The 13,408-nt window shown below is 42.6% G+C and overlaps 1 long non-coding RNA gene across 1 annotated transcript in view; it reads left to right on the forward strand.

The window, feature by feature from the left end:
* Window positions 1–13,408, forward strand: part of LOC126259610 (uncharacterized) — a 68,943-nt gene that overhangs the window by 37,809 nt on the left and 17,726 nt on the right. Inside the window, exon 2 of the long non-coding RNA XR_007546539.1 lies at window positions 5,553–5,734. This is a non-coding gene — a long non-coding RNA (uncharacterized LOC126259610). The remainder of the gene's footprint in view (window positions 1–5,552; window positions 5,735–13,408) is intronic.

Below are 13,408 nucleotides of genomic sequence, written 5' to 3' on the forward strand. Positions count from 1 at the left end.
ATCCCTCTTCATTCCCCTTCAATGCTTCTGCCAGAAGACGTAGCCAGTGGCCCTGAAAGCTTGCACATTTCCTTAACCTTTATATGTGTTCATCTGTTTTCTCCTGCCTCTACGTGGTGAGCAGATATTTTATCTATCCAATTATAATTGTGGAAATTGACTATTTTCAGTTTATTGATATCTTATTGTGCATTATATTTCAAGATTTATGTAACACTGGTTGTACAGTAATACTAACATTCTGGAGACCTCTTCAGAAAACAGAACTGATTGTTTCCTTTTTTAGTTTCTCCTTATAGATCTTGTAGGACTCCTTTCCTGCAACATGCAGCTGATTTCTGTGGGAACTCCAGCAATAGTCAGCAGTTATGTTGGTGTCCCATGTTTCATGGTGTAAGTATTCCATCTCATGGACCCTTCACTCTGCTCTTCACTGACATCACCAAGGTGTTAGAAAAAGTAGTTCAATTGTGACTGGAGGAACTGAACTGAACTTTCAAATTCATTGAACAACTCAGTTTTTTAAAAAGTCACCATATTTCTAACTGTGCTATAAGTCCTGAGTTGTGTCCATACACTGACAGGACAACTACCTTCTGTCCAACCAAACTATTGTTAATTACATTTTTGCTTCCAGCTTTTAAGTTATTCTGGAAGAACATTATTTTTTAATCCATTGTTGTTCTTTTCACATAAAGGGAAGGACTACTTTATGTAATGCCCATGTTGACCATCAAAGATCTATGTGTTGTAGTTACAGCATCTTTGTTTTTAGAAATATTTTTCCTGTGTGGAATGTTTCCCTCTATTATATTCATATGCTTTTTTTTTTTTTTTTTTTTTTTACAAGATCATTAATTTTTTTCTTTGATGTTTCTTGACTATGAAACTACCACTGATGTAACAGAAATTGTCAACTGAATTAATGCAACTTTTTAAAGTAATATTTGTGCATTAAATTAAATGAATCACATCCATACATATTATAAAAATGAATGTGTGTTCCACATCTCCTCCTAAACCATTGGACCAATTTCAACCAAACTTGGTACACATACCCCTTACTGTCAGGCAACAGTTGCTGTCAGGGTAAGAACCACCTACGTATCATAGTTCAGGAGACATGATGTCATAAATACTGAGATTCATGAAAAATTGCCACATTGTACATGACATTTAAATTTATGAAACACATTTTGCAGATAGTATCCACATATGCCACTGATTGTACACACATATATATTGTAGTTCAAGAGATATGATGTCATAAACACTGAGATGCATGAAAAAATGCCACGTCATGCTCAAAGTGTTAATACATGTATTCTTTACTACTAAGACACTCCTACAGTCAAGACAACTTAAGAAAATGATTGACACATTTTTGACAGCTTTCAACTGCAAAGCAGAAGTAGCTGTATGTGAAAACAACTGCCATCTACAGGGTGATTTTAAAAAAGTTTACAAACATTGGTATACAACAGGGTCAGTAATCACATAGGAACCAAGGGTCGCAAAAGCCATATGGGGTTACCAAATGGAATCACAGTTATTTAGTGCCATAAAACAAATAGATGCCCACTTCAGGAGATTGTATTGTATTGTATTGAACTGGGGACTTAGAAACAACAGAGAGGCTTTGTCTCTGCCGTAGCCCTCAGTGGTTTACAACCCCACAAAAGGCTACAACAGTCCACTCACTCCACTGCCGCCCCACACCGAACACAGGGTTATTGTGTGGTTCAGCCCCCTATGGACTCCCCTGGGAATGTCTCACACCAGACGAGTGTAACCCCAAATGTTTGCGTGGTAGAGTAATTATGGTGTACACATATGTGGAGACAGTGTTTGCACAACAATCACTGACATAGTGTAACTGAGGGGGAATAAGGGGAACCAGCCCGCATTCATAGAGGCAGATGGAAAACCATCTTAAAAACCGTCCACAGAGTGGCAGGCACACCGGACCTCAACACTAATCTGCCGGGCAGATGTGTGCTGGGGACTGGCACGCCTTTCCTCCTGGCACTTGAGGAGATGCTTAAAGTTGTGTCTAGAAGCACCAAGACATGCCTGACATCGATGCTGCATTGAATGGTGCACTCTCTCAAAGATACCTGGTGTATATTGAAGCATCCCACTGCTGCAGCAGTCCTGCCCACTAGGTCCTCCAGCAATGTAACACATGTTTCATACACAAGACCATTCAGATACTGGGACAGGAAAAAATCAATTGGGGGCAGATTGGGTGAGGGTGGCGGTCAAACGACTGGCCCGCCACGACCAATCCAGTGACCGGGAAACATTACCTGCAGTTTGTACCCTCATTTGTCAGCTGAAATGCGCGGGAGCTCTGTTGTGCAGAAATCAAATATGGTGACAAATAGGCACGGGAACAGCATCAGAATATCTGGCAGAACGTCTTGCAGGAATACAAGATAAGTGTGAAAGTCAGACCGGGAGAATGTACAAACCAATTAACAGTCACTGATGATGCCAGACCACACATTAAGGGTAAATCTGCATTGTGAGGCATGCGAACGCATAGCATATGGGTTCTGATCGACCCAATTATGCCGGTTGTGAATGTTCATCATACCCTCGAGTGAGAACGCAACTTTATCAATGAAGAGGACACTCGCTGTGATGCTGCGGTCTCCAGTGAATTCCTGCAGAAAGTGATGCACTGATCCCAAATGCTTGTTGTAGTCCCCCAACTGCAATTCCCAGCCCATTGCAAATGAAACCGATGCAGTCCTTCATCATGTCCAAGCACCAGATGGAGGGTTTGGCGGTATCAGTGGCACGGGATACACCTCATACTCCATGGATATCTTGCTCATTGGTGACCAGCATCTGGCTTGTGACATGGAACAAGCTGATTTCACACAGTTGGTGATGCAGGGTGAAGAATAATGTGTGGCATGGCACCTTTCTATCAGGATGTTTTGCATGATTCGATCACATGGCTTCTCATCCATTGCAGCTTGCCACACTATAAATCAAGTGCATCTGAGCTATTTCCTAGTACATGTAGCTAGCCATTTTACCCCCAACACTTCCACAGCATGAATGACAAATGTCTATGTGCACTCCGCCTGTGTTTTTATACCAATGCCCTGTTGTGACCGTAGCACCCTCTCGGGGTGTTTGCAACCTCCCATTCCTATGTGATTATTGATGTGCCATGTCAGTTTGTAAAGCTTTTTTGAATCACCCTGTATAGAGCTATGATGAGGCATTACCGTAAAGACCTTTACAAAATCGCATTGTAGAAATGTGAAGCAGCTGTGCCGAGTGTACGGAAAATGTACAGGACATTACACTACAAAAACTGTTCATTTTTTGTTTTCATTTCTAATAGAAAATTGGCAAACTGAATACCCAGGTAATTCCAGGTTTGTCAGCTGATATAGCAATATAAGAAAAATGTGAAAATGAGTTATGTTGTTTGTGGTTTTCAGTCCAAAGGGTGGTTTGATGCAGCTCTACATGCAACTCTATCCTGTGCAAAACCTCTTCGTTACCCCCCCCCCCCCCCCTGCCATCACACACACACACACACACACACACACACACACACACAAAAACTCTCTCTCTCTCTCTCTCTCTCTCTTCCATCCAATACTAAATTGGTGACTTGTTGATGTCTCAGAATATGTCTTATCAACCTATCCCTTCTTCTTGTAAGATTGTGTGCCACAAATTTCTTTTCTCCTCTATTCTGTTCCTTACCACCTCATCAGTTATGTGATCCCCCCAACTAGTCTTCCACATTCTTCTGTAGCACCACATTTACAAAGCTTCTATTGTCTGCTTATCGTACACGTTACACTTTGATGCAAATTTTTCTTCAGTATGAATAAATTTCTCTTCTTCAGAAATTCTTTTTTTGCCATTACCAACCTTCATTTTATATCCTCTCTACTTTGGCCATCATCAGTTATTTTGCTGCCCAAATAAAAAAATTCATCTACAATTGTAAGTGACTCATTTCCTAATCTAATTCCCTCAGCATCACCTGGTTTAATTCGACTATATGCCACTATCCTGGTTTTGCTTTTGTTGAGTTCATCTTACATCCTCCTTCCCAGACACAGTCCATTCTATTTGACTACTCTTCCAAGTCCTTTGCTGCTGTGTCTGACAGAATTACAATGTCACTGGCAAACTTCAAAATTTTTATTTCTTCTTTCTGAACTTTAATTCCTGCTCCAAATTTTTCTTCCATTTCCTTTACTGAAAATGTGAACTACAAATTTTCTTAGAAATAACAAACTTAGATTTCACTAAATTTATAGAACTTGTTTCAACTAAATACAACAGTGCATCAGTTCATGTAAGTTGACAATTCATCAAACTGCATCCAAATATGTTGTACCATTCTCTCATTCTTGGGAAGAAATAGAAATAATTGCATTGTGTTGTCTCTGTATAGCACTTTCTTAAGTTTTTTGGTGATATTTATCATGATGTATAGGCATGCTGAGAAAAGTAGCGTAGAAACTCACTAAAAGTAGCAGATGAGTTTTGCTATTTGGGCAGCAAAATAGCTGATGATGCCTGAATTAGAGAGGATATAAAATGCATGTTGGCCGTAGCAAGGAAGGGCCTTCTTCTTTTTGTTCTTCTTCTTCTTCTTTTTTTTTTAATGTATTTATTAACATGGAATTTAAATTTAAGTGTTAAGAAGTCTTTTCTGCAGGTATTGGTCTGGAATGTAATCTTGTATGAAAGTGAAATGTGGGCAATAAGCAGTTCAGACAAGAAGAGAATAGAAACTTTTGAAATGTGGTGCCACGAGAGATGAGCAGACTAACAGATAGGGAGGTAGTGATACAAACTGGGGAGAAAAGAAGTTTATGGCACAATGGTCACAGCAAGTGGGTTCAAACTGATGTGGGTTGCAGAAGTTATTTGGAAATAAAGATGCTTGCTCAGGACTGACTTAGCATGGAGAGCTGCATGAAACCAGTCTTCAGACTGAAGATCACAACAAGATCGTAATTTAGGAAAGGTCGCCAGGTATTTGTAATTATGGTGTACTAACATATAATGAAGTGGAGTACTGAGAAATGAAGAATAATAATGTGTGTTAGAAGTTACCTAGGGCTGTAGATAATATGAAAATAAATACCACAGCAGATAGTTCAGTCGAGGAGACATGAACATTCATAAAAAGGATAATTGCGGAAGTAGAACAGCAAATGTACGGTATAATGAAGATGCAGTCTTTGGTCTTAGTCTATCTTGTGTAAATCACTTAACTTCTGCTTAAGGACTGTGACAACCAATGTCCACTTGCACCTGGTTACTGCCTTGGTCTCCTGCCACCCTCCTCCAAGACTGCACCTCTCCATTACCAAACAGTTTTGGCAAAGACCTGCTAACAGTTATTTATGAGAGGTAGTCATGAGGTTTTAATCATCCCACTGAAAAAAAGAGTTACGTAATTAATTTTTCATTTGTTTGCAGGTAGGAAACAAAAGAAAATGGCGCCAACCATTGATAAAGTAGAATATCGTGCACTAATTCGCTTTCTATATTTGAAGGGGAACAGCGCTGAACAAATCTATGCTGAGTTAATGGAAGTGTATGCAAAGATGCACTGTCATATGACACAGTGATTAAGTGGCGCAAACGCTTTGAATCCGGTGAAACAAGTCTTCATTCACCTGATGAAGAACCAAGTGAAATGCCATTGCTTTGTGAAGAACAGGAAGTGAAGAGAGAGGTAGAGCATATTGGATTTAACATATTTCTCTTTTTCAGAAAAGATTTTTGTAAGTTATTTTGCTGGCTTAAATAGCAAAACTTGTCTACATTTTTCAGAATCTCAGTTTCTAATCTAATTGCCTCAGCATTTCTGGTGACTGTACACCATGACCTCCTTTATATTGTTGCTGGTGTTCATTTTTTAAATATTTTCAAAGATACTATCAGTTTTATTTCATCTGTCTTGTAAGTCTTTTGCCAACTCGGACACCATTTCATCTTAATAGCTATTAATTCTGTTTCTAAATTTCTCATTGGTTTCATATACTGTTTGCTTTATGTACGTATTTAATAATATGTTGTATTTCATTCCTGATAACCTCACAATTTCAAAGATTACATTCCACTCGATAATTCATAGGACCAATATTACTTCGCATGTTCCTACCTTTCTTTGGGAAAAAAATGTATATTCTCCCATGTCATCTTCTACCATTACCTCCATTCTTCAGCAGATATTTCATATTAATATTTTGCAAGCATTACTCACGGAACTGATGGTTTGGTAATACTTATATACTTATGCTTGTCAGCACCTGCCTTCTGTGAAATTCTGATTATTACATTTTACGTGATGTGTGAGAATATTTTGCATGACTTGTATATTCTGCATACAAAGTGGAATGGTTCTGTCGTAATTGGTTCTCTTAAGCATCCTGCTCAACTTAGATATCTCAGTGTGCTGTCACATTCTTCTCACAGTACTGCATCCCCTGTGTTATCCATTTCCTTTTCCAATTCCATAATATTTTCTTCAGATTTATTTTTTTAATATGGATCTTTTAGAGGGTGAACCCAATCTCCAATGACAAAATTTTGTAGGTTGTTCAGGGACATTTTCTGAGCATTTTGGTAGAAGAGGCCATTGGTCTCTAGTGGCCTGTTACACCTCTTACCATCATTTATCTGTATGACTCATACAGTTATTCTTAAAATAGCTTCACGACACGGGAAATGATGACAGTATGTGTTGCATGTCTTGCTTGGAAACAAACCTGTACCATTCACTCACAATGCTCACTGTTGACAACCATAAAACCCAATTTGTTCTTCACCTGTAGTATGCTTATATCCATGGTAACAAATGTTTGAGTAGCATGTGGAACACAGGAAGGATTTCTGCTTAAATGCCTCTGTGAGTCTAATCTCATATTCACAGACCCCAAGGGAATGATACATTATGAGGCTGAGTATTCACTTAATACAGAAACTTTGTAGGTACAGTTTTGCAGAATAATTGACACCTATCTTCTAATCCAGAACTGATTGTGGCCCTTTGGTTCTGGTTCTGAGTTGATTGGAAGGACTGAGCCACAGACTTAGAAGGTTCTGTGACAAGCTCGACTGTGACTTCCTGGACTTGCCCTATACGGTTGAGAACTTTAGGGTACCTGTAAATGGGTCATGTCTGCACTACACATCAGAGCTGCTGCTGAGGTAGCTGTCTGTGTGTAGGTTGCACACAAGGGTTTTTTTTGGCTGGGCAACTGTCCATCCAATCCAGGTAATGACAGCTGCAGGAAACCCAGATGTATCAATGTAAGATCAAAAGAAGTGCCTCCCACAAGTGAGAGTATTAACATCCTAATAGTAAACTGCCAAAGCATTCTTAAGCTGCCACAACAAGCTGATTGAAAACTGAAATTGACAGCAGTGAGATTTTGGGGAAAATTTAAGTGTATATAGAAAGGGTAGGCAAATGGAAAACTGAGGTGGTGTATTTGTCACAGTAGACAAGAAACTCAAATCCACTGAGATAGAAATTGGAGCTGCATGTGAGATTGTTTGGGCAAGTTTCAGTATCAGGGGTAGTCATAAAATTATAATCGGATTCTTTGGTCGCCCACCAGACTCATCTCGTGATGTAACCGAAAGCCTTAGAGAAAACTTCAAATCACTTGTACGTAAGATCCCAAATCATACTGAAATCATTGGTGGAGACTTTAATCATCCAACAGTTGGTGGATACTTTAATCATCCAACAATTAATTGGGAAAATTACAGATTTATTAGTGACGGGCGTGATAAGACATGCTGTGAAACATTATTTAATGTCTTCTCTGAAAACTGCCTAGAACAGTTATTTAGGAACCCCACACATGGTGGAAATATGTTGGATCTAACGGCAACAAACAGACCTGACCTGTTTGAGGATGTCCACATCGAAACTAGTATCAGTGACCGAGACACATTTGTGGCAATAATGGTTACCAAAGTACAACTAAAACAAGCAGAAAGATATATACACTCCTGGAAATTGAAATAAGAACACCGTGAATTCATTGTCCCAGGAAGGGGAAACTTTATTGACACATTCCTGGGGTCAGATACATCACATGATCACACTGACAGAACCACAGGCACATAGACACAGGCAACAGAGCATGCACAATGTCGGCACTAGTACAGAGTATATCCACCTTTCGCAGCAATGCAGGCTGCTATTCTCCCATGGAGACGATCGTAGAGATGCTGGATGTAGTCCTGTGGAATGGCTTGCCATGCCATTTCCACCTGGCGCCTCAGTTGGACCAGCGTTTGTGCTGGACGTGCAGACCGCGTGAGACGACGCTTCATCCAGTCCCAAACATGCTCAATGGGGGACAGATCCGGAGATCTTGCTGGCAAGGGTAGTTAACTTACACCTTCTAGAGCACATTGGGTGGCACGGGATACATGCGGACGTGCATTGTCCTGTTGGAACAGCAAGTTCCCTTGCCGGTCTAGGAATGGTAGAACGATGGGTTCGATGATGGTTTGGATGTACCGTGCACTATTCACTGTCCCCTCGACGATCACCAGTGGTGTACGGCCAGTGTAGGAAATCGCTCCCCACACCATGATGCCAGGTGTTGGCCCTGTGTGCCTCGGTCGTATGCAGTCCTGATTGTGGCGCTCACCTGCACGGCGCCAAACACGCATACGACCATCATTGGCACCAAGGCAGAAGCGACTCTCATCGCTGAAGACGACACGTCTCCATTCGTCCCTCCATTCACGCCTGTCGCGACACCACTGGAGGCGGGCTGCACGATGTTGGGGCGTGAGTGGAAGACGGCCTAACAGTGTGCGGGACCGTAGCCCAGCTTCATGGAGATGGTTGCGAATGGTCCTCGCCGATACCCCAGGAGCAACAGTGTCCCTAATTTGCTGGGAAGTGGTGGTGCGGTCCCCTACGGCACTGCGTAGGATCCTACGGTCTTGGCGTGCATCCGTGCGTCGCTGCGGTCCGGTCCCAGGTCGACGGGCACGTGCACCTTCCGCCGACCACTGGCGACAACATCGATGTACTGTGGAGACCTCACGCCCCACGTGTTGAGCAATTCTGCGGTACGTCCACCCGGCCTCCCGCATGCCCACTATACGCCCTCGCTCAAAGTCCGTCAACTGCACATACGGTTCACGTCCACGCTGTCGCGGCATGCTAGCAGTGTTAAAGACTGCGATGGAGCTCCGTATGCCACGGCAAACTGGCTGACACTGACGGCGGCGGTGCACAAATGCTGCGCAGCTAGCGCCATTCGACGGCCAACACCGCGGTTCCTGGTGTGTCCGCTGTGCCGTGCATGTGATCATTGCTTGTACAGCCCTCTCGCAGTGTCCGGAGCAAGTATGGTGGGTCTGACACACCGGTGTCAATGTGTTCTTTTTTCCATTTCCAGGAGTGTATATGTACAGTAAACTAGATAAAAAAATCAGTAATGTCATATCTCAGGGAGGAACGTGAAACATTCAGCACAGAGCAGGAGCATTTAGGGGAAATATGACCCCCCCATAAACCATGGACTTTGCCATTGGTGGGGAGGCTTGCATGCCTCAGCGATACAGATAGCCATACCGTAGGTGCAACCACAACGGAGGGGTATCTGTTGAGAGGCCAGACAAATGTGTGGTTCCTGAAGAGGGGCAGCAGCCTTTTCAGTAGTTGCAGAGGCAACGGTCTGGATGATTGACTGATCTGGCCTGGTAACACTAACCAAAACAGCCTTGCTGTGCTGGTACTGCGAATGGCTGAAAGCAAGGGGAGACTACAGCCCTAATTTTTCCCGAGGGCATGCAGCTTTACTGTATGGTTAAATGATGATGGCGTCCTCTTGGATAAAATATTCTGGAGGTAAAATAGTTCCCCATTCGGATCTCCGGGCGGGGACTACTCAAGAGGACGTCGTTATCAGGAGAAAGAAAACTGGCATTCTACGGATCGGAGCGTGGAATGTCAGATCCCTTAATCGAGCAGGTAGGTTAGAAAATTTAAAAAGGGAAATGGATAGGTTAAAGTTAGATATAGTGGGAATTAGTGAAGTTCGGTAGCAGGATGAACAAGACTTTTGGTCAGGTGAATACAGGATTATAAATACAAAATCAAATAGGGGTAATGCAGGAGTAGGTTTAATAATGAATAAAAAAGTAGGAATGCGGGTAAGCTACTACAAACAGCATAGTGAATGCATTATTGTGGCCAAGATAGATATGAAGCCCATGCCTACCACAGTAGTAAAAGTTTATATGCCAACTAGCTCCGCAGATGACGAAGAGATTGATGAAATGTATGATGAGATAAGAGAAATTATTCAGGTAGTGAAGGGAGATGAAAATTTAATAGTCATGGGTGACTGTAATTCGATAGTAGGAAAAGGGAGAGAAGGAAACGTAGTAGGTGAATATGGAATGGAGTTAAGGAATGAAAGAGGAAGCCGCCTCGTAGAATTTTGCACAGAGCATAACCTAATCATAGCTAACACTTGGTTCAGGAATCATAAAAGAAGCTTGTTTACATGGAAGAAGCCTGGAGATACTAGAAGATGTCAGACAGATTATATAATGGTAAGACAGAGATTTAGGAATCAGATTTTAAACTGTAAGACATTTCCAGGGGCAGATGTGGACTCTGACCATGATCTATTGGTTATGAACTGTAGATTAAAACTGAAGAAACTGCAAAAAGGTGGGAATTTAAGGAGATGGGACCTGGATAAACTGAAAGAACCAGAGGTTATAGAGAGTTTCAGGGAGAGCATTAGGGAACGATTGACAAGAACGGGGGAAAGAAATACAGTAGAAGAAGAATGGGTAGCTTTGAGAAATGAAATAGTGAAAGCAGCAGAGGATCAAGTAGGTAAAAAGACGAGGGCTAATAGAAATCCTTGGATAACAGAAGAGATACTGAATTTAATCAATGAAAGGAGAAAATAAAAAAAATGCAGTAAATGAAGCAGGCAAAAAGGAATACAAACGTCTCAAAAATGAGATCGACAGGAGGTACAAAATGGCTAAGCAGGGTTGGCTAGAGGACAAATGTAAGGATGTAGAAGCATGTATCACTAGGGATAAGATTTCCTGCCTACAGGAAAATTAAAGAGACCTTTGGAGAAAAGAGAACCACTTGCATGAATATCAAGAGCTGAGATGGAAACCCAGTTCTAAGCAAAGAAGGGAAAGCAGAAAGCTGGAAGGAGTATATAGAGGGTCTATACAGGGGCGATGTTCTTGAGGACAATATCATGGAAATGGAAGAGGATGTAGATGAAGATGAAATGGGAGATATGATACTGCGTGAAGAGTTTGACAGAGCACTGAAAGACCTAAGTCAAAACAAGGCCCCGTGAGTAGACAACATTCCATTAGAACTACTGACAGCCTTGGGAGAGCCAGCCCTGACAAAACTCTACCATCTAGTGAGCGAGGTATATGAGACATGCGAAACACCCTCAGACTTCAAGAAGAATATAATAATTCCAATCCCAAAGAAAGCAGGTGTTGACAGATGTGAAAATTACCGAACTATCAGTTTAATAAGTCACAGCTGCAAAATACTGAAGCGAATTCTTTACAGACGAATGGAAAAACTATTAGAAGCCGACGTCGGGGAATATCAGTTTGGATTCCGTAGAAATGTTGGAACACACGAGGCAACACTGACCCTACGACTTATCTTAGAGAATAGATTAAGGAAAGGCAAGCCTACGTTTCTAGCATTTGTAGACTTAAAGAAAGCTTTTGACAATGTTGATTGGAATACTCTCTTTCATATTCTGAAGGTGGCAAGGGTAAAATACAGGGAGTGAAAGGCTATCTACAATTTGTACAGAAACCAGATGGCAGTCATCAGAGTCGAAGGGCATGAAAGGGAAACAGTGGTTGGGAAGGGAGTGAGACAGTGTTGTAGCCTATCCCTGATGTTATTCAATGTGCATATTGAGCAAGCAGTAAAGGAAACAAAAGAAAAATTTGGAGTAGGAATTAAAATCCATGGAGAAGTAGTAAAAACATTGAGGTTCGCTGATGACATTGTATTTCTGTCAGAAACAGCAAAGGACCTGGAGAAGCAGCTGAACAGAATGAACAATGTCTTGAAAGGAGGATATAAGATGAACATCGACAAAAGCAAAACGAGGATAATGGAATGTAGTCAAATTAAATCGGTTGATGCTGCAGGAATTAGATTAGGAAATGGATGCTTGAAGTAGTAAATGAGTTTTGCTATTTTTTGCTGCCTTGAGCAAAGTATGGTCCAAGTAGAGAGGATATAAAATATAGACTGTGTAGTAGCCACCAGAAAGATCGCGGGAGGCGCACATTGGCACAGCGCGTCACGGGCGGTAGTTGCCGCAAGTAGAGTCCCGTCCACCAGAGGGCACGCGAAAATTCGGACGCGACCTCTGCCGGCGTAACAACAAGAACAAGAACAACAACAACTCCAGCAGCACGGGCCGTGCCCAGTCAGTCAACATCGGGCATGCCTAGGACACAGCCCGGTCTACGCTAAGTGAAGTGCGACGTAAACGTGAACAGTGTTACTACACAATTGGCGACGAGTAGGGTCGTTCTTTCGCGTGTTGCGTTGTTGTTCCGGTTTCGCAGTTTCTCCACGGCATGGAGGATTTGGTGCGAGTTTTGGTTGCGCAGCAGACGGAACTCATGGCCACCATGAAACAAGTGCTTCCGGCGTTGCTCTCCACGCCGTCTGCTCCGGCGGAGTTCCCTCCTCCCTTTCCCCCGTATGACGAGACGGCGGAGGATTGGGACGCATATGAACATCGCCTTCGGCAGCATTTCCAGGCGTTTCATGTTGCCGATGCGGAGGTATGTCGTGCTCTCTTCTTGTCTTGGATTTCTCCCTCGCTGTATCAAGTTTTGCGGGCCCGTTTCTCAATGGCTTTTGGCTCATTGTCATTGATGCTTATTCCCGATTCCCATATGTGGTTCGCTGCTCCTCAACCACTTCAGAAGTTGCAATCCAGGCACTAGCAAAAATCTTTTCTGTGGAAGGTCTGCCAATCACCCTGGTCTCAGACAATGGACCGCAGTTTATTTCACAGACCTTCCAGGATTTTTGTAGGCGCTTCGGTATTCGGCACGTTTGCTCTCCCCCCTTCCATCCACAATCGAATGGGGAAGCCGAGTGCATGGTGCGCACATTTAAGACGCAGATGAAAAAGTATGTGCACGAATTTCCTGCAGAGGAAGCCTTGACGTTTTTCTTGACGGCATACCGGACCACACCAATGGGCGACCGCAGCCCCGCAGAGCTCCTCCATGGGCGTCAACCTCGGACTCTGCTGCACCTCCTCCGGCCTGGTCCTCGCCAGTCTTCACAAAACGGAGTACCTGGTTTTCCACTGGGTATGTCAGT

This window comes from Schistocerca nitens, chromosome 5, assembly GCF_023898315.1.
Source record: "Schistocerca nitens isolate TAMUIC-IGC-003100 chromosome 5, iqSchNite1.1, whole genome shotgun sequence".
NCBI lineage: Eukaryota > Metazoa > Arthropoda > Insecta > Orthoptera > Acrididae > Schistocerca > Schistocerca nitens.